Source organism: Staurois parvus, unplaced genomic scaffold (assembly GCF_062004578.1).
Source record: "Staurois parvus isolate SC_StPar_1 unplaced genomic scaffold, SC_StPar_1.0 ptg000199l, whole genome shotgun sequence".
NCBI classification, from domain to species: Eukaryota; Metazoa; Chordata; class Amphibia; order Anura; family Ranidae; genus Staurois; species Staurois parvus.
Window position 1 is genome coordinate 4,121,522 of NW_028317995.1, and position 23,607 is coordinate 4,145,128.

A 23,607-nucleotide genomic window follows, 5' to 3' on the forward strand; every position below is an offset into this window, starting at 1 on the left:
TAAAATCGCACAAGTGACATCAAAGTCATGCTCTTTGGACTTTGGAAACACGCTAATGTAAATGGAGCCTTAAAGTGTGTTTAACCACTTGCCTATCGATGACTTTCACCCCCTTCCTGCCCAGGCAAATAGAGCTTTCTTCTGGTGGTATTAATTTACCACTGGGTTTTTTATGTTTTGCTAAACAAACTAAAAAATTTAAAATTTTGAAAAAAAACACAAATGTTTTTCTTAGTGAGGCTGCACTGATGGGGACTTATAGACAACACTGATAGGCAGCACTGATAGGTACTGACAGGTATCATTGATGGACACTGAAAGGCAGCACTGATGGGCACTAATAGGCAGCAATGATGGGCACTAGTAGGTGGTACTGATGGGCACTGGTAGCTGGCACTGATAGGTGGCACTGATGAGGAAGCACTGATAGGCAGCACTGAAGGACATGACAGGTATCACTGATGGGCACTGAAAGGCAGCACTCATATATGGCACTAATATGTGGCACTGACTGGTACTGATAGGTGGCACTGACTGGAACGTTTAGGCGGCACTGATTGGAACAGTTAGGCGGCACTTATGGGCACTGATAGGTGGCAGTGATGGACACTGATAGGCAGCACTGACTGGCACTTATAGGTGAAATTGATGGGCACTGATAGGCATTGAAAGGTTGTCGATAGCCCCTGGCTATCAGTCTTTATCAGGCTGTTGAAGGTACTGACGCGTCGGGAAGATTGACTTCATCTCAGAAATGACAGACATACACACAGTGATAGGTGAAATCAATCTCTCAAGTTTATTAGTGGGAAGAAAATTAATATAACAGAAAAAAGAAAGGTGGGGGGCACAGAGTATCAAAAAGCTGAGTTGTCAGTAATTGATTGGCTGAATACAAAAAAACAAACGTTGACGTCAATTCTGATGAGAAGCGGAGTTTCACTTTCCCAGGAATAAAAGTTTCTAAATTGTTTTAAAACACTTATCTACTACATACAATAGAATCTCGCTAGATACTTGTCAAGGCTATAAACATGACTTTCTCAGGCCTTGAAATCAGTTACAAGTATCCAACAATTATTTTCCCATGGGACAGAAGTATTTGACTTTTAATTATATCATAACAGAAACAGGTGCTGTTAGTACAAAGAAATAATTGGATACTATCTCCTCTACCAAGGCTAAGCTAAGATAAAAAATAGAAGAATATTGTGAGTATAGTTCTGTAACACATCACTGACACAGCATATTTTCATTAACTCATTCTGGGTATAATACAAAACAATGAATCAACATGTTAGTACAAAATATAAAATGGAGTGGGGGGGGAAACAAAATGACAGACCTAAAAGACATACATTTCCCTTCAGGCATCACTGACTGGCACTGATAGATGGTACTGATTGTAAGCACTGATGGGCACCGATAGGCATCACTGACTGGCACTGATAGGTGACACTGAAAGGCAACTCTGATGGGCACTGATATGTGGCATTGATGTGCACTGGTATGTGGCATTGTTGGGCACTGACAGGTGGATTTTATGTGCACTGAATGGCAGCACTGATGGGGCTGCACTGATAATCAGGGCATTGATGATCAGTGCCCTGATTATTATTATACAGTATTTATAAAGCACCAATAGTTCGCTCAGCGCTGTACATTACAATGGGGGACATTATTATCAGTGTAGATGTCCCCTCTGAGAAATGCTGCTTACCGGCTCTCCTCTCCTCACGCACTGTCAGCATGAGGAAAGGAGAGCCGATAACCGGCATTTCCTATTTACATGTAATCAGCTGTGATTGGACACATCTAATCACATGATCGAGCATGTGTCATCTGCTCCTTACTGTGATCAGTGATCCGCTGTGTCCCAGGGACATTACTCACCACCGATCGCCGTGTGGTGTGCCCCTGGGGGAGCGCAGGTGCAGCTAGAGTGGGAGGACTTCATATGAAGAACGAGAGAGCCCCCGTCCGTCCGTCATTTCCTTGTATGGCGGGTGGGAGGCGGTTAAACACTAATATTGATTTTCACTTATTTACTCCCTTTGCTCTGTTAATTATATCTTAAAATGTTTCCATTATATCTGTGCAATAAGTGAGAAAATACCTATTGATTGTGTCAGAAATTCAGAGTTTCCCTGTCCTTACCACACTTCCTTTGTTGTCTCCAGGGACCTGATTATCCCTTTCAGTTCCTTTTTTGGTCTACAGACCAAAGTGTAGATGTTATGTATAAAAAGAGCAAGGGGTGTGAGTCAGTAGTTTAGCAAATTAAAAACTGGGCAGGGCTGACACCACTCAGTCCACAAAAATGCTGTGTATTTTCAGCCCACAATAGGAAATTAAGACCAGGGTGCAGCCCTGGCAGATCAATGCATGTTTATTTTATACTTGCAGGTCTTTAAAGATATAAAATGTAGGGAGCTGTACTTGTGATGCAGAGATATATTATTATTATACAGGATTTATATAGCGCCAACAGTTTGCTCAACGCTTTACAAAATGAAGGTAGAAGAGGAAACAGAGGCCCCTGTTTGGTAGAGCTTACAATCTAGGAGGATATACTGCATATGTTCTTTTTTTGTCAGATTTTTATTGCTGGTTATGTCCCTCCTGGGGAGATTCACCCTCTATCTGTCCTGGTGACAATTGTTTAGGTTGGATTCAGTATTTGTGGTCTGTTAAAGTGTGTTCATGTGTGTAAATTTGCATGTTAACATGTATTGCAGTATGGCAACCTATACATTTTGAATGGGCTTCCAATGTATGACAGTAGACCGAAAATCATACATTTCCTTTTCCTAAACCCAGGGCTCCAGAAATCATGGCATGTGGATTGTGATGCGCTTCAGCATGTGTGTATTACTCACTATTGTAATATGGTGCTGGGGTGCCATTCAAAATAAGTGGCACATGAATGTACATATACAGGCAGTCCCCGGGTTACAAACAAGATAGGTTCTGTAGGTTTGTTCAAATAGTGACAGTGGGTGCAGGGAGAAGATCCCCGGCCTACTTTTACAGGGAGGGGGGTGATCGGGGAGTGGCTGAAGGAGCGGGGACATGTTACCTGCTCCACGCTAAAAATGGGTGGAGCATGTAACATGTTCCCAAAGCTGAACTTATCCTTTAACCGCTTCTGTGTCACCCTATAGCAGAAATACTGCTACAGGGCTGCATGGGTGCACAAAATCACACATATATATATATATATATATATATATATATATATATATACGTGATTTTGCCGTTCCTTGCTACCCACGCAGCCGTTCGCGACCTCAACTGTCAATCACAGGGTCCCATCCGGTGATTCCTCGCCGCCACCCGACGATCTCCGATGACTTCCGACGGTATAGGCTTATATGTAAACGATACAGATCTCCTCCCTGTCAGCTCCTGAACACTGCTTTGTATAGCTCTGCATACAGTCAGGTCCATAAATATTGGGACATGGACACAATTCTAACATTTTTGGCTCTATACACCACCACAATGGATTTGAAATGAAACAAACAAGATGTGCTTTAACTGCAGACTGTCAGCTTTAATTTGAGGGTATTTACATCCAAATCAGGTGAACGGTGTAGGAATTACAACAGTTTGCATATGTGCCTCCCACTTCTTAAGGGACCAAAAGTAATGGGACAATTGGCTTCTCAGCTGTTCCATGGCCAGATGTGTGTTATTCCCTCATTATCCCAATTACAATGAGCAGATAAAAGGTCCAGAGTTCATTTCAAGTGTGCTATTTGCATTTGGAATCTGTTGCTGTCAACTCTCAAGATGAGATCCAAAGAGCTGTCACTATCAGTGAAGCCATCATTAGGCTGAAAAAAACAAAACAAACCCATCAGAGGGATCGCAAAAACATTAGGCGTGGCCAAAACAACTGTTTGGAACATTCTTAAAAAGAAGGAACGCACCGGTGAGCTCAGCAACACCAAAAGACCCGGAAGACCACAGAAAACAACTGTGGTGGATGAGCAAAGAATTTGTTCCCTGGTGAAGAAAACACCCTTCACAACAGTTGGCCAGATCAAGAACACTCTCCAGGAGGTAGGTGTATGTGTGTCAAAGTCACCAATCAAGAGAAGACTTCACCAGAGTGAATACAGACGGTTCACCACAAGATGGAAACCATTGGTGAGCCTCAAAAACAGGAAGGCCAGATTAGAGTTTGCCAAACGACATGTAAAAAAGCCTTCACAGTTCTGGAACATCCTATGGACAGATGAGACCGAGATCAACTTGTACCAGAGTGATGGGAAGAGAAGAGTATGGAGAAGGAAAGGAACTGCTCATGATCCTAAGCATACCACCTCATCAGTGAAGCATGGTGGTGGTAGTGTCATGGCGTGGGCATGTATGGCTGCCAATGGAACTGCTTCTCTTGTATTTATTGATGATGTGACTGCTGACAGAAGCAGCCGGATGAATTGTGAAGTGTTTCGGGAATATTATCTGCTCATATTCAGCCAAATGCTTCACAACTCATTGGACGCTTCACAGTGCAGATGGACAATGACCCAAAGCAGACTGCAAAAGCAACCAAAGAAGTGGAATGTTCTGCAATGGCCAAGTCCATCACCTGACCTGAATCAGATTGAGCATGCATTTCACTTGCTGAAGACACAACTGAAGGGAAAATGCCCCAAGAACAAGCAGGAACTGAAGACAGTTGCAGTAGACGCCTGGCAGAGCATCACCAGGGATGAACCCAGCGTCTGCTGATGTCTATGCGTTGCACACTTCAGGCTGTCATTGACTTGAAAGGATTTGCAACCAAGTATTAAAAAGTGAAAGTTTGATTTATGATTATTATTCTGTCCCATTACTTTTGGTCCCTTAACAAGTGGGAGGCACATATGCAAACTGTTGTAATTCCTACACCGTTCACCTGATTTGGATGTAAATACCCTCAAATTAAAGCTGACAGTCTGCAGATAAAGTACATCTTGTTCGTTTCATTTCAAATCTATTGTGGTGGTGTATAGAGCCAAAAATGTTAGAATTGTGTCCATGTCCCAATATTTATGGACCTGACTGTAGCTGCTTACAGTGAAACACAGCACGCAGCCTCATAGTAAAACACACACAGCACACAATTAACCCTTTAATCACCCCACATGTTAACCTCTTCCTGGCCTGTGCCATTAGTACAGTGCCTTTTATTAGCACTGATCAATGTATTGGTGTCACTGGGGATGTCAGTGACACCAAGTCAGTTACCCCCAGTGTCAGAATGCCGCAGTACTGCTATAAGTCGCTGATCGCTGCAATTACTAGTAAAAAATAAAAAAAATCCAGTATATATACCTCCATTTGTAAACGCTATAACAATCACGTAAACCAATTACTTTACACGTATTGGGATTTTTTTCAGCAAAGGCATATAGCAGAATACATTTTGGCCTACATTTATGACGAAATTGGAGTTTATTGGATATTTTTTATAACAGAAATTAGAAAATATCTATTTTTTTTAATTTTTGTTTTTTTTTCTTTATAGCACAAAAAAATTAAAAACCTAGAGGTAATCAAATATCACCAAAAGAAAGCTCTATTTGTGGGAATAAATGACATACATTTCATTTATGTACAGCATTGCAAAGGAGTTGGTAAGGTCCTCCATTCATTTGATGTCTTGGACATGGCAAAGTGCCCGGTAGGCAAGTGGATAAAAATGACTTTAAAATCACATAAAATCAAATTCTGCATTTAAACCTTTAGGTACAAGGAATCCTAATTCATATGTCCACCAGGACTCTTTCACTCAATTCCCTAATCCTATTGTCCCCCCTCCAATGTCTTTTATTTTTCTATTCCCCAATATTGTGAATCTTTAAAACTCTTATTATGTTTTATTCTAAACTGGTTAGACAAATAATGTTTTTATACCCTATACTAATATTATAAACATGCTCTTTGATACAGTCTTTTAATGCCCTTTTTGTTCTCCCCCCATAAAAATATCCACAGGGGCATGTCAACATATAAACTATTCCTTTAGTATGACACAATATAAAATTATTAATAACATAATTCTTTCCTGTAGAGGGGTTAGTAAAGGATTTCTGTCTTTTTATATTATCTGTTCTTACACAACTATAGCAATTCCCACAGGCATAAAAACCCTTAGCTGCAAAAAATTTAAAATTCCTTTCTTTAGGTGGATATATCACATTTTTATCCAATTTATCCCACAACGTGAGTGCTTTTTTATATATAAATCTGGGTTTTGAATGAGATTTTCTATTAAATGTTTGTCATTTCTGCCTATTCCGTTTTTTTTAACGGAAGGTTTGAAAGAGGAAGAGAAGGCGATATAAGCATCAAAGTTTGCTGTGGGAGGAGAACTGCCTGGGGAATCTTCATTCCATCAGTCCCATTAGGAGGACACAAGCGCTTTATGACCAAAACATTATAAAATGTGAGATCAGTAAGCTCCAGGTGAGAGCACAATCTGGGTGTTGGTGGAGGAACATTGGTTTATGATTTATAAGGATGTGAAGTGGTGCAAGGGTGGAGGAATATCAAGAAAGATCCTATTGTACATGGGACTTTTTCTTTTTCATATGTGTTGGATTTCAGACACATATAATATTTCTTTAGTGTCTTGAGGCGATTATGAATGAAGAGCCGTTGAAATAAAAAAAATGAAATGTGATTTTATTCTATCACACAATGGCTTAAAATAACAATGTAAAGCGTATCATGAACAGTTCCATGTAGATAAAACTACTGTAGAAATATCAAGCAGAAGTTTAAAGAAAAGTCACCATTATTTGTCATGTTTGTCCTGGCCATGTGCTATTCTCTATATTCTTCTTGTCCTTCTCATGTCTTTTGGGAAGAAACCGGAAATAGACGGAAGTGATGATCTTGTCTTCAGTAAGCACCTGTTCCAGCTTCTCATACGTGTGTATGCGTGTGTGTCAAAGTGTCAGTGTTAGTGTGAGAGTGCCTTCTCGTGTCCGTTGTCTCATGGTCTTTTATGAGGCAAATTTACGTCATAGTTAGTGATCTTAATACTTTCTATGGAAATTATTACTGCTTGGCAAAGCCATTTCATAAAAGGAAGGGGATGCTATATATATGATGTTTGATGGACAGGTACAGATACTGATATACATAATACTATAAGCTAATGATGTAACCTCAGCTATTCATATTTAACTTAAGAGCATATCTTTACAACATATCAATGTATAATCACTAATCTATATATGTATCAATATTAGAAACATATACTAAATACACACAGATATTATTAAAATACATTATGTAATAGTAAGTCTATAATGAGTACTCCTAATACCCTTGACATATTACTAGAGATTTCTAACCAGCTATACCTAAATATAGAGTACTCAGCCTTCAGCTGGTTTGGCTAGTTCAGCTTAACTCCTGTCTTATTTTACTGTCTCAGCTTAACTTATTCATATTTTTCAGTCTCAGTTATGTCTGAAGAATTGTAATACTACCATTTGTCAAAAGACCATTCACATATATTCATATTAATTATGATTAATCATAAAAACCAAATATTTTGCAAGCTTGCCATCGATATAAGTGCCGAATCATAAATTTGATTTCTTACAATATGGGACTTTTCTTCTTTTTTTTTTTTTCTTTAATTTAAATATTTATTTATTTTCCATATAAAATACATATTTCGGGGGGCGTGTCCAAGATGGCGACCGGACGAGTCGCATGACCATGAGCTCCGGCGGTATTCCTCTCAAACCTCGGGCATCCAGGTCGTATAGGAGGGCGGGGGCGAGCGGGTTACTCACCCGTCCCTGCTGCAGTGCTGCTGGGAAGATTTGAGCGCTTCGGGCGCCGTCCTGAGGTGACGACCCGGTGCGGCCTGCTGCGGCCGGGTGCAGCCGCGGAATCCTCCTACGGATCAGCTGGTGGTGGTGAGACGGGAGCGGGAAGGGGGATGGCTGGTCACCCCCCCTTCCGCGCATTCAGGGAGCGGCCTACTTGTCTCCCCTCTGGGTCTGGCGATCCGCGCCGGAGGAGCATCATCATCATCCTCCCTCCCCCCCATAAGTGACGCAGGGGTGGTGAGGCCTAGTGCGGCCTAGTGAGCCCAGATCCTATACCACCAGAGCACGGGCTGGAGGTGATCCTAAACAAGGACAGCTCACTACCCAAGCACCTATACCTCCTCCCATAGACATCTGTCAGTATTCCAGGGCCCATCGGGGCATCCCCCACACAAACCCAGGGACCACCGGCACATGGTAGAGGCCTTGCTATAGCCCACACAGCAGGGAGCTGTGTTGAGGTTAGGCCTACTGAAGATTCTTCCCCTGTAGATTCATATAAAGAGACGACAGTGATAATCACTATATCCACACAGCAATATTCAGTGTCTCCCCTGATTTGCCTATCCTCTCCAGCCCATAGAGGCTTTCAGTGCAAATTAGGGCTCGTTTTCATCTACCTACCCACATCTTCATTTTCCTGTTTTGGGGGTTCCAGCATGACCCCTAAGAAAATGGCAACTTAATACCCTGAGCCTTGACACACGTAGGTGGGGCTACGCATTCATGACAAGGAATCGCTGCTAAAATGGGGAAAGCAGACAGGAAAGCTAATACTCCTCGCTCCAGATCCCCACTACATTCGCCTGCAAAAGAAATTTCCTCACAGTCAATGAGCTTGTCAACAGCTACTGCAACTGGACGCTCTGATCCTCCCCCTCTCACCATAGGGGATTTGAAAGCGATTGCATCAGATATTAAAGGGACCCTTTCTGCGGCGATAGCTGAGTTACATATAGACATGCAGGCAGTGGCTCACAGACTGGACGCAGTAGAAGACACAGTTCATATGCAAGGTCTTGCTATTCATGATATGCGCAGGCAGGTTGACATGCACACCTCGCACTTAAGAGAGCTCGATCGTCACATTGAAGATCTGGACAATAGGGGAAGACGACATAACTTAAGAGTACGCGGTGTGCCTGAAGCAATAGAGCCTGGCCAATTAGCCCAAGCTATTTTATCTATCTTTAATGATCTTTTAGAAAGACCGCATGAATCTCCAATTGAGATCGAGCGCCTACACAGGGCTTTGCGTCCTAAAGGCAGAGATTCTGACCCACCGAGAGATATAGTTTGCTGTCTCGTCGACTTCCGCCTTAAAGAGGATATTTTACGCAGAGCTCGAGACAAACAACGCTTGCTATACCAAGACGTTGAAATCAAATTGTTTCAAGATCTCTCCCATCTCACACTGCAACGCAGGAAAGACCTGCGCCCTCTTCTAGATATACTTCGCTCTAAAGGTATTGCCTACCGTTGGAAGTTCCCGTTTGGCCTCTCTGCAACACATTTAGGGAGATCTGCTCTCATGAGATTTCCGGAAGATCTTGCACCATTCTGTGAAACCATGAATATCCAACTACCGGTCATACCTAATTGGTCCAATGACTCTCTTCGACAAGTGCAACTAGATGAAGGCCCCATGGAGGCACAGTCTAATGGCCTTTCTGCCGGAGAAAGACGACGCAAATCATCTCACCAAACCTCAACTTCTCCGGTACGTAGAAGGCTCATTACCGGCGACAGTCTACCATCTTCACCTGCGCACCGCAAGGCACGTCATGAATGACTTCTCCTTGTTATCACTTCTCAATGCTTCTGAGTAAAAACTCCCCCGTACCCTGAAGCTGCTCTACTGGTGGATCGTATGCGTTTAGGGGAAAGAAAAAAGAGAAAGAAAGAATTGTTTTTTTTTGTTGTTTTCTCTTTCTTTCTCTTTTCTGTTGATTTTATCCAAGGTTCCATTATACGCTTTATTTGACATCATTCATACTTCTGAAGCCTGGACTTAAGGGTATGTGTATCGCATCACACTGTCAAATTTTATATGTATACTGTCTATCAGTGGTAAATATTGGTTTTGTTGGCATATATCAGCTAAGGTATCCTCGTGTGTGATAAAGAAGAACGAGGTGGGGATAAGTTTACTGGAGGCCTTGATTGTGCACCTATGGGTGTTAAAGATTATTTGCTTGGTCGGTAAGGGTCTAACACATTACATTACGAACCCTGCCGGTTACAGGAGTGAAGTTAGGCTTGGGTTCCGGGGACATGGGCTAGGCCCTTTTTTGAATTGTTGCCTTCCTCTCCGAATCCCAATGTAGGGGTAAATGGTGCACTTGGATGGGGAGTCTCTTGGATCCTAGGTTTTGTGTTTCTTAGGATCATGGTTTCGCAACGTTCCTTGTCATGATCTTGGAAACAGATTCTGTGGGAGCATTGAGATATCCGGACTAGCCTTTACATTTATTTTACCTATCCTTAAGGTGGCAGGGGATATTGGCTTACGCAGATCAATCTCGTACTATGTTGTGTCTCTCGCTCCTGCTGTACCTTGAGAGATGATATAATGGGGTTGTTGCATAGGACTCAATGCCATTTTCTTGTACCATTATACAAACCTTCCTCTGACCCTTATCTTATAGTTGGATCAAGGTAGACAAAGTATTCGTTTGTTACTCGCACTATTCCTTCGCTCTTCCTAAATTGTTCTCTCCCTACATAGCATTTGGAATACCTTAATTGCCAATGTGGTTTTTGACAGGTTACATACCCTCTATCTAGCTATGATTATGATGGTATTTTAGATTTGAAATTTGGGATCGTTCTATTTGATATTCTCGTTTATAGTTCACTATGTAGACGGGTCCAACTTGGCCCTACACAGTTACCTGCTTTGACTTGGAGCTCATGTTGGGTCACGGAGCGTGGACTCTTCCCCTCTAATAACCTATCTATGTTTAGTAGGTGGCGGGGAGTGAGGCACTATACAAGTTTCCTCGGTTGGGACTAAGATCTACATTGTATCTGGGAAAAGGTGACTGACAATGTTTGGTCGATGACCTACTTCCTAGAACAATCATAAGTGATATTATTGCTACTGCTATGCACTGTTTCATGTAAAGTAAATATCAGTATTTGAAATGAATATGGCCTATGATGACCACTTTCAAGTGACTCAATTACTTAATTGGCACGGTTTAATGTACCTTTCAGGATAAGACAGATTACAGATTACTTTATGGTTAACTGATAACATAACTTATCTATACTTAAATTTATGGTTCGCGCAACTGAACTTTACATTTTCAGGAGCTGGCCTAAGTTTTCTGATGTATATCCATAACGTACAGGTCTTATCCTTTGACACGCACTCTTTTCCATACCTAACATTACACGTCTTTGTTTATGAGCCTTGATGTGGTCTAGGTGCTTACCTATAATATTTTGCTTAATATGCTGTTACTTCTATTACTTCTAGTCTGCATACTCCCCCTGTTACACACCTCTCATCTCTCGATACAAATTAGCTACTTCCCACCTACGTATATGTGTCAAGGACACCTCATGTTGGATTATTTCCCCTCTAAACCTTTTTATTCAGGAGAGTTTGGCCTCTTTCAGATTGTACTTAACATTACCAATTCGGCCGTCTCTGGGTTTGACACTTCTCCGACTGTAATTTCAGACTCCCAGATAACGTCTTGCTAACAACTAAGTATTGGGAGCTGTATTATGAGAAAGAGTAGCTGGACTATTCTGTCTCTGGATTCTAGTCTTTACAGGAAGTTGAAAGAAGATAGCTCAATACATGAATATGGGTTTATATGACATACACCTGACACTTCTCTTCTTCTTTGCCACATTCCTTGAATCTTTTCCTTAATAATTTCTCCTCTACTCCAACATTCTGAAACTTTATACTAGCTTTTTTCTAATCTTTCTACTAGTCTCTTTCCCCTCCTCATCACCTTCCCTGCCCTCCCCTAACCCACCCCCTTCTATACCCCCCTCCCTCTCCCCCCCCCTTTTTTTTTTTTTTTTTTTTCTTTTCTCTCTCTCTCTCCCTGCTGCTGTGATACTCATCTGGTATACTTATAGCCCTTAAGCAACCCTTTTGGGTAGATGACATAATGACTACTAACCACATATCTAAACGGTCGACTCGTACACTCTCCGTGGCCTCTCTTAATGCAAGGGGCCTAAATATACCTGAAAAACGTTCGCAACTTCTCACTTATATGAAAAGCCTTCGTGCAGATGTGCTCTTTATCCAAGAAACTCATTTTCGGGCAGACCAAGTCCCTAGATTCTCAAATATTCACTATCCCACGGCATATCATTCAGCTAATGCGGAGGTGAAAGCCAAAGGGGTATCCATTTTACTCTCTAAAACGCTCCCGTTTGAACTTACTGAATCGCTCGAGGATCCTGAGGGGAGGTTCCTTTTTCTCAAAGGCACCCTCTTTAATAAACCACTTACCTTAGTCAACATTTACAGTCCCAATACAGCTCAGGTATGTTTTTTTCGTAAAATCGCCAAGTTACTTGCTACATTTCAATCGGGTATTTTGATTTTTGGTGGCGATTTTAATGTAGCGCTGAATCCATTGGAAGATACCTCTTCAGGGGTCTCATCCATTCCATTCAAAGCACTTAAACAAATAAAAATTGAACTGAAAGATCTTCTCCTACATGATACCTGGCGTACTCTTCACCCATCGGGCAAAGACTATACATTTTATTCTGCTCCTCACAACCGCTATTCTAGAATAGACTATTTCTTCCTCTCGCAAAACGATCTATATACCCTGAAGTCTGCCTCGATCGAACCAAAGATCCTTTCGGATCATCATCCAATTATGATAACCTTGCAATTTCCGGATACACCAGGTATATCCAAAATATGGAGACTAGACCCATTTCTCCTTACGGATGCATCGGTTGTCCCCCAGATCCGTGATGCCCTGAAGAACTATTTTCAGGAAAACACATCCATGGAAACGTCCCCTCTCATACGGTGGGAAGCACACAAATGTGTGATACGTGGTCTTCTAATGTCTATCTCAGCGGCACGAAAACGTCAGGCTCTAGCATCGTTCAACTCTTTATTGCATAAAGTTCGTACACTTGAGTGCTCTCATAAACGATCAATGGCCTTAAGATACGCTACTGAGCTAGAGCACGCACGTAAACAACTCCGCGAGCTGGTGGAAAAGAAAACGAAACGCAATTTTACTCTACAACAAAAACTTTTCTATGAACATGGCAATAAGAGTGGAAAATTTCTTGCCCGGGCTTTACAATCTAAAAAAGCTGCTCGGCACATATATCTGCTCCATTCTAAATTTGGTCACTCACTGAAATCGTCGTCGGATATTGGGAAGGAATTTGAGGAGTATTATTTTAACCTTTATAACTTACCCCTACCATCCAAACCAACAGGTGATACTAGGACGTAAGACCATTATACAGCAATTCCTTAAACAATATCTTCCTAAATCGATCTCCAGATCACAAGTGAAGGATTTAGAGGGAGCTCTGATGTCGCATGAACTACAACAAGCTATTACGCAATTGAAACCGGGTAAAAGTCCAGGACCTGACGGTTTTACCAATTCTTACTACAAGTCTTTTCTTGACGTTTTGGCGCTTCCATTTCTACAGGCCTTCAACTCACTAGACACGCCAGGGCAGTCTATGCGCCATCTTTCTGAGGCTCACATCACGGTTATACCCAAAGAGAATAAGGACCATACATCACCAGCGAATTATCGTCCGATCTCTCTATTGAATGTTGATCTAAAGATTTTTGCCAAGATTCTGGCTACCCGTTTACAACAGGTAATAGATTCCATCATATCACCGGACCAGGTGGGCTTTGTTCCAGGGAGAGAGGCCAGAGATAACACAATAAGGGCCATAAATATACATCATTGGTTAACCCAAAATCAACAATCTGGATTCTTTCTCTCGTTAGACGCCGAAAAGGCGTTTGACAGACTAGCATGGGATTACCTAGAGGCAGTTCTGATTGGCATTGGACTACCTTTGCGCTTTTTGACATTTATTCTGTCTTTATATAATGCCCCCACAGCACGAGTGCGAGTGAATGGATGCCTTTCGGATTCCTTTTCAATCAGCAATGGGACTAGACAGGGATGCCCACTATCACCCCTCTTATTCATTCTTACACTGGAACCTTTCTTGAACTGCATAAAAGATAATGATAACATTAAGGGGATTTTGATCAATGGCAAAATGCATAAAGTGGCAGCCTTTGCTGATGACGTACTACTTTTCCTGACTGACCCACATATCACGATACCTAATTTGTTACAAGATTTCAAATTATTTCAGTATTTGGCTAATTTTAAAATCAACTTTTCTAAATCCCAAGCGCTTAATATATCATTGACTCCAGATGTGATTAGACAGGCGACACTAAATTTTCCCTTTACCTGGCAACGTGAAGCTATCACTTACTTAGGTATCCAACTACCATCCCATCTTACAGAACTGTATACAAAAAATTTTCTACCCCTCTTACGTTACATCTCCAAAGACCTCCAGACATGGAACAAACCTTGGTTCTCGTGGTTTGGTAGAGCAGCAATTCTTAAGATGAACGTGCTCCCCAGAATATTATATTTACTACAGACAATACCAATTCAATTGCCAAATTCGTTCTTCCAATCGTATAAAACGCTCTGCTCATCCTTTCTGTGGTATAATAAACGTCCAAGAATTAGCTATGCCCAACTCACTATGCCCAAGAAGAATGGAGGTATTGGATTACCAGATATTAACCGTTATTACAGGTCTTGCCACCTAGCCAGGTTAGTAGACTGGACCACGAATCACATTCCTAAGGTCTGGGTTGGTTTGGAGGCTGATTTCTCTCAGACACCTCTTTCTACCTCCCCATGGCTGAAAACTTCCCACGTCCCTTCTGAGTTTCGGAATCACCCACTTATAGGTCCCACATTACGCTGTAGCTCACAATTATTCCAGAAAAAAGAACTTTCTTCCTCTCCGAGCCCTCTCACTCCGATCAAAATGAATCCAGACTTTGTTCCAGGGATGTCTCCAACATTTCTCGCTGGGTATAACCGTGAAGATAACCTAACAGTACGTCAACTCTTCAAAGATTCTAAGCTCTTCTCTAGAGAAGACATTACTCGGGCGTGGCCCTCCCTCACTCTAACGCCTTGGATGTATAGACAAATACACCACTTTTTGCGTAACTCCCCACATTTACAGGATTTTTCAAGACCGCTTACTGCATTTGAGAAGCTCTGCTTTACAGACTCCCCTCAGAGGCATGTAATATCTAAGATATATTCTTTTTTGGAAAGTTCCAATACCTCTCATTTGCAGAGGGCTTGTATAGCCTGGCAACGTGATCTACAAATCCCACTCTCTCCAGAGGACTGGGACCGGATTTATGACCACATACATAAAGGTTCCATGTGTGTTTCTACACAAGAAGGCAACTACAAAGTATTTTCCAGGTGGTACAGAGTTCCATCTGTGCTTCATAAATTTGATCCTAATGTTCCTAACTTATGCTGGAGAGGTTGCCAGGTAACAGGTACTCTTTTGCATATATGGTGGGAGTGCCCGCAACTGCAACCCTTCTGGATAAATGTTTTGGACATAATAGCACAAGTCACTACATACGCCCTAGACTTTACCCCAGCACAATGTCTACTCCATCATTCCTCTCTTCCTGTGAAGACCTATCGTAAGTCGCTTGCATTACACATGATAAATGCGGCAAAACAGTGTATTCCTGTTCATTGGCGATCAGACCATATTCCCACCGTGCGAGAGTGGATTCTTAGGATCAATAAGATCGCGGAAATGGAGGAACTGATCTCAGTGGCTAAAGAACACCCCGAGCGATTCAGGAAGACATGGGCATGTTGGACTCACTTCCTATCTACTGAGACTTATCATGGCTTAATGAAGGAATGAGCGAGAAGATTTGGTAACCTGGAAAGCCTCTAGAACTTTCACCTCAGGAATAATTCCTTTACTGGACTTTACCGGACTTTAAAGAGATTATAACCTTAATTTAAGACAGCATCTGTTATAACCAGGCCGATACTATGTGATGTGATTGGCTTAGTTATACTTATTTAATTCTAATCCTCAACTCCCCCCCCCCCTTTTTTTTTTTTTTTTTCCCCCTATTTATTTGTCTTCCTTGTCCCACTCCACCTCACTCTGATATTACTTCTAGAGATGAGCGAATCGAAGTATCCGAAGTGGAATTCGAGTCGAATATCGGAAAAATTTTGATTCGTGCCGAATCCGAAAAATAGCCTAATTCGGACGCGCGAATCGAAATTTTTCAGAAAATGGCGGCTGACATGTGCGGCGACGGAGCGGGGATGTCTGGGAAGGCGCGCAGACAAGGCGCGCTGACCCATAATGCATTCCTCAACTACATGTGATCGCATCAGCCTATCAGCAGCCAGCCAGCCAGCACTGTGTAATGGTCGAGCTATAAATAGCGGCCATTTTGGAATTCTTCATTTGCCTGCAGTTATTGAACAGAGGCAGACCGCTCTGTACTAGGGACAGGGACAGAGTTAGGGCCACAGAAACGATAATTGGGGACAGAGAAAAGTTACTTAGGGACAGAGAACCATTACTCAGGGACACAGACTTGTTAATGAGGGCCACAGAATCGTTATTTAGGGACAAAGAAACGCTAGTTAGGGCCACAGAATTCATAATCAGGGACAGACAGAATTGTTACTCAGTGCCAGAGAATTGTTACTTAGGGCCACAGAAACGTTATTAGGGCCACAGAATTGTTACTCAGGGACAGACAGAATTGTTACTGAGTGCCAGAGAATTGTTACTCAGGGACAGACAGAATTGTTACTGAGTGCCAGAGAATTGTTACTTAGGGCCACAGAAACTTTAATTAGGGCCACAGAATTTTTACTCAGGGACAGACAGAATTGTTACTGAGTGCCAGAGAATTGTTACTCAGGGACAGACAGAATTGTTACTGAGTGCCAGAGAATTGTTACTCAGGGCCACAGAAACTTTACTTAGGGCCACAGAATTTTTACTCAGGGACAGACAGAATTGTTACTGAGTGCCAGAGAATTGTTACTCAGGGACAGACAGAATTGTTACTGAGTGCCAGAGAATTGTTACTTAGGGCCACAGAAACTTTACTTAGGGCCACAGAATTGTTACTCGCACAGACACAGAATTGTTACTCGCACAGACACAGAATTGTTACTGAAGGCCACAGAACTGTTACTTAGGGCCACAGAATTGTTACTCGCACAGACACAGAATTGTTACTCGCACAGACACAGAACTGTTACTGAGGGCCACAGAACTGTTACTTAGGGACAAAGAAACGCTAGTTAGGGCCACAGAATTCATACTCAGGGACAGACAGAATTGTTACGGAGTGCCAGAGAATTGTTACTCAGGGACAGACAGAATTGTTACTGAGTGCCAGAGAATTGTTACTTAGGGCCACAGAAACTTTAATTAGGGCCACAGAATTTTTACTCAGGGACAGACAGAATTGTTACTGAGTGCCAGAGAATTGTTACTCAGGGACAGACAGAATTGTTACCGAGTGCCAGAGAATTGTTACTCAGGGACAGACAGAATTGTTACTGAGTGCCAGAGAATTGTTACTTAGGGCCACAGAAACTTTAATTAGGGCCACAGAATTTTTACTCAGGGACAGACAGAATTGTTACTGAGTGCCAGAGAATTGTTACTCAGGGACAGACAGAATTGTTACCGAGTGCCAGAGAATTGTTACTCAGGGACAGACAGAATTGTTACTGAGTGCCAGAGAATTGTTACTTAGGGCCACAGAAACTTTAATTAGGGCCACAGAATTTTTACTCAGGGACAGACAGAATTGTTACTGAGTGCCAGAGAATTGTTACTCAGGGACAGACAGAATTGTTACTGAGTGCCAGAGAATTGTTACTTAGGGCCACAGAAACTTTAATTAGGGCCACAGAATTTTTACTCAGGGACAGACAGAATTGTTACTGAGTGCCAGAGAATTGTTACTCAGGGACAGACAGAATTGTTACCGAGTGCCAGAGAATTGTTACTCAGGGACAGACAGAATTGTTACTGAGTGCCAGAGAATTGTTACTTAGGGCCACAGAAACTTTAATTAGGGCCACAGAATTTTTACTCAGGGACAGACAGAATTGTTACTGAGTGCCAGAGAATTGTTACTCAGGGACAGACAGAATTGTTACTGAGTGCCAGATAATTGTTACTCAGGGCCCCAGAAACTTTACTTAGGGCCACAGAATTTTTACTCAGGGACAGACAGAATTGTTACTGAGTGCCAGAGAATTGTTACTCAGGGACAGACAGAATTGTTACTGAGTGCCAGAGAATTGTTACTCAGGGACAGACAGAATTGTTACTGAGTGCCAGATAATTGTTACTCAGGGCCCCAGAAACTTTACTTAGGGCCACAGAATTTTTACTCAGGGACAGACAGAATTGTTACTGAGTGCCAGAGAATTGTTACTCAGGGACAGACAGAATTGTTACGGAGTGCCAGAGAATTGTTACTCAGGGACAGACAGAATTGTTACTGAGTGCCAGAGAATTGTTACTTAGGGCCACAGAAACTTTAATTAGGGCCACAGAATTTTTACTCAGGGACAGACAGAATTGTTACTGAGTGCCAGAGAATTGTTACTCAGGGACAGACAGAATTGTTACGGAGTGCCAGAGAATTGTTACTCAGGGACAGACAGAATTGTTACTGAGTGCCAGAGAATTGTTACTTAGGGCCACAGAAACTTTAATTAGGGCCACAGAATTTTTACTCAGGGACAGACAGAATTGTTACTGAGTGCCAGAGAATTGTTACTCAGGGACAGACAGAATTGTTACCGAGTGCCAGAGAATTGTTACTCAGGGACAGACAGAATTGTTACTGAGTGCCAGAGAATTGTTACTTAGGGCCACAGAAACTTTAATTAGGGCCACAGAATTTTTACTCAGGGACAGACAGAATTGTTACTGAGTGCCAGAGAATTGTTACTTAGGGCCACAGAAACTTTAATTAGGGCCACAGAATTTTTACTCAGGGACAGACAGAATTGTTACTGAGTGCCAGAGAATTGTTACTCAGGGACAGACAGAATTGTTACGGAGTGCCAGAGAATTGTTACTCAGGGACAGACAGAATTGTTACTGAGTGCCAGAGAATTGTTACTTAGGGCCACAGAAACTTTAATTAGGGCCACAGAATTTTTACTCAGGGACAGACAGAATTGTTACTGAGTGCCAGAGAATTGTTACTCAGGGACAGACAGAATTGTTACCGAGTGCCAGAGAATTGTTACTCAGGGACAGACAGAATTGTTACTGAGTGCCAGAGAATTGTTACTTAGGGCCACAGAAACTTTAATTAGGGCCACAGAATTTTTACTCAGGGACAGACAGAATTGTTACTGAGTGCCAGAGAATTGTTACTCAGGGACAGACAGAATTGTTACGGAGTGCCAGAGAATTGTTACTCAGGGCCACAGAAACTTTACTTAGGGCCACAGAATTTTTACTCAGGGACAGACAGAATTGTTACTGAGTGCCAGAGAATTGTTACTCAGGGACAGACAGAATTGTTACGGAGTGCCAGAGAATTGTTACTCAGGGACAGACAGAATTGTTACTGAGTGCCAGAGAATTGTTACTTAGGGCCACAGAAACTTTAATTAGGGCCACAGAATTTTTACTCAGGGACAGACAGAATTGTTACTGAGTGCCAGAGAATTGTTACTCAGGGACAGACAGAATTGTTACCGAGTGCCAGAGAATTGTTACTCAGGGACAGACAGAATTGTTACTGAGTGCCAGAGAATTGTTACTTAGGGCCACAGAAACTTTAATTAGGGCCACAGAATTTTTACTCAGGGACAGACAGAATTGTTACTGAGTGCCAGAGAATTGTTACTCAGGGACAGACAGAATTGTTACGGAGTGCCAGAGAATTGTTACTCAGGGCCACAGAAACATTACTTAGGGCCAGAGAATTTTTACTCAGGGACAGACAGAATTGTTACTGAGTGCCAGAGAATTGTTACTCAGGGACAGACAGAATTGTTACGGAGTGCCAGATAATTGTTACTCAGGGCCCCAGAAACTTTACTTAGGGCCACAGAATTTTTACTCAGGGACAGACAGAATTGTTACTGAGTGCCAGAGAATTGTTACTCAGGGACAGACAGAATTGTTACTGAGTGCCAGAGAATTGTTACTTAGGGCCACAGAAACTTTACTTAGGGCCACAGAATTGTTACTCGCACAGACACAGAATTGTTACTCGCACAGACACAGAATTGTTACTGAGGGCCACAGAACTGTTACTTGGGGCCACAGAAACGTTAATCAGGGACACAGAATTGTTACTGAGGGCCACAGAACTGTTACTTAGGGCCACAGAATTGTTACTCGCACAGACACAGAATTGTTACTCAGGGACACAGAATTGTTACTCAGGGACACATAATCGTTTAATTAAAGAGTATGTCAGACAACATGCAGAGGAGTGGCAGAGGAGGCAATGTTTTAGGAGCGAGCAGACGTGGCAGCAGAGGAAGGGGTCGAGGCAGCACTATTCGCAGCCAAAGGCCAGTGCTCCCGGTGTCATCCAGCGGTCGTGTCTCCACCGACAACCCTGCCGTCGTCGATTGGTTGGCTCGGTCGTCTTCCTCTTCCCAGGTCACCTCTGACACCTACAGCCAACGGTCGGTGGGTACGTCAGACACAACCGTTAGTTGGCATGGCCCGGGACCAAGCCCACTGAAATCACGTGTCCTCTACCTGCCCCTGTCCTTTGGTGTTCCCTCACCAAGCGAAGTATCGCATGCTGTGGGCTCAGCCCCACTGTACAGTGAGGAAGAGCTAACAGAGGGCGGTCAGGAACGGGGGGAGACATCCGCCTTTTCAGCAGCCAGGCGAAGAAGTAGTGGCGAGGAGAGTGGCTCGGTAGCCGGTCTAGAGACAGGTCTGTCTCCTGACCCAGACGCAGCCGAGGGGGCTAGTAGTGAGGTGGAGACCCTACTTGATGATGAGGAGGTTGATCGCACTTGGCAGCCTCGTCGTCATCAGGCAATTTCTTCCGCATCATCAGGAGAAGAGGGTGGCAGCTTGGCAGCGAGCAAAACAGTCGGTGGGTTGCCCAGGAGACAGCAGCAGGGTCGCAGCAGTGTCAGTGGAGCCAAACGTCCACGGAGTAGAGCACCAGCTCCACTGCAGCCTACCACCACGGCCAGTAGTGGTGCCGGTGTGCACGGAGGAAGCAGCAGTCAGCCAGTGAGGAGTATCGGGGGCAAAGTTTCCTACTCGGCGGTGTGGCAATTTTTCGTCAAGCCGCCCGAGGAAGTAAACGTAGCCGTATGTCGACTATGTGGCCAGAAAGTCAAGCGTGGCCAGGGGGCCCATGTTGGGACTACAGCGTTGCGGCAGCATATGCAGCGTCGCCATTTGGTGGCCTGGGAAAACCGTGATAAAGATACGGCGGTTCTGCCCGCCCCAGCCCCCGCTCCATCACCCGCTCCGTTACTTGCTCCGTCACCCGACGTCAATCGCCCTCCATCAGCCAGTCAAGGCTCCAACACCTCTGCTGAGGGGAGTTGTCGCTCGTTGGCATCTTCCGCTCGTTCAGATGCTCCTTCTCCTGCTACTCCTCTTCACGGATTCCGTCAGCAGTCTTTCTTGGAATCCGTTTCCAAGAGACAACAGTTTGCGAGCACGCACCCGACGGTGCAAAAGCTGAACGTCCTCCTGTGCAAGTTGCTGGTGCTGCAGTCCCTCCCTTTCCAAGTGGTGGACTCAGCACCTTTCAGAGAAATGATGGCTTGTGCCGCGCCGCGGTGGAGAGTGCCAAGCCGTCATTTCTTCGCCAAAAAGGCAGTGCCAGCCCTGCATTCACATGTAGAAGACATGGTGGGCCAGTCTTTGAGCATGTCGGTCTCTGCCAAAGTGCACGGCAGCGCCGACGTGTGGAGCTGTAACTACGGTCAGGGACAGTACATGTCATTTACGGCCCACTGGGTGAACGTGGTGCCGTCACAGCCGCACCAGCAACTTGGACAGGTCACGCCGCTTTTGCCTCCACGTTTGCACGTCCTTGGTCCGGCAAAGATGTCCGCCTCTACCACCTCTTCTTCCGCCGTGTCCTCAGCCGCCACCCCCGTGCCAAGTCCCATTACCCGACCGGCATATCACATGTGCAGGGCGCAACGGTGTCACGCTGTTCTGCACCTGGTATGCCTTGGCGAACGTAGTCACACAGGGGAGGAACTTCTGAGTGTAATGAACAGAGAAATCGACAGATGGCTGTCTCCGCGCAAACTGAAAATCGGAACCATGTTGACCGACAACGGAAAGAACATGGTGTCTGCTCTGCGTCAAGGAAGGTTGTGCCATGCGCCATGCATGGCTCACGTGTTCAATCTGGTTGTCAAGCGGTTCTTAAAATCCACCATCCCACTGCAAGACATCCTTAAAATGTCACGTAAACTTTGCATGCATTTCAGCCATTCCTACACCGCAAAGCACACCCTCCTTGAGCTGCAGCGGCAGAACGGAATTCCACAGCATCGCCTGATCTGCGACGTTGCAACAAGGTGGAATTCAACCCTACACATGTTAGACCGCCTTTACGAACAGCGAAAGGCCATCACCGATTTCCTGATGTTACAAGCGGATAAAGGTACTCCCCTGTGTAACTTCGATGTCAGCCATTGGCAGCTCATGCGTGACACCTGCCGCTTGCTCAGGCCCTTTGAGGAGGCCACGCTATTCGTGAGTCGGCAGGACTATGGGATGAACGACGTCATTCCTCTGTTGCACGTCCTTGAACAAATGCTGTTAACAATGGCTGGTCAGGGTGCGGTAGACGTGGCGCACAGATCTCAACGCCACATGACCCCTGTGGGGGCAGGACAGGAAGAAGAGGAGGAGGTAGAGGAGGACATTTGTGCTCAGGAATTATTGAGTGAAATGGGTGGTTTTTCCACTCAGCGGACAGGAGTGGAGGAGCAGGAGCATCTGGTAGAGGAGGAGGAGGAGGAGACAGAGGACCCAGACGCACCGTGGCAGTATGCTGTGGAGATGGAGGCAGGGAGTCCCTCGCATTCCTTGGCACAAATGGCCCATAGCATGCTCGGTTGCTTGCGTAGCGACAGCCGAATAATAACCATCAGACAGAGGGATGACTTTTGGCTGTCCACCTTGTTGGACCCTCGCTACCGTTCCAAAATGGTGGCCTTTTTCACACCTGCTGAGAGGGAGGCCAAAATAACGTACTATAAAAACCACCTATGTAGTCAGTTGGTCTCTGCCTTTGTGCGCCAACGTCCATCCTCAGACACTGTGGGCCCTGTGCGCTCGCGTTCCGCTGCCATGGCAGCAGGGGAGGGGTGGGGTGGTAGGAGCAGTGGCAGCTCCACCAGCAGCAGCTGCCTCAGTCTGCAGTCGATGATGAGTAGCTTTCTTCACCAGCGCAGTGAGGAAACTACTAACCAGCCGCAGCAGCAGCAGCAGCATCAGGTGGACCTGGAGCAGGACCTCAAACAACAGGCTTGGGCCTACTTGGACAGCACCCTGCCAACCGAGGTAGACAATCCCCTTGACTACTGGGCAACGAAACTTGACCTTTGGCCCCAACTAGCTGAATTTGCCCTTGAAAGGCTGTCATGCCCAGCCAGTAGCGTAGCATCGG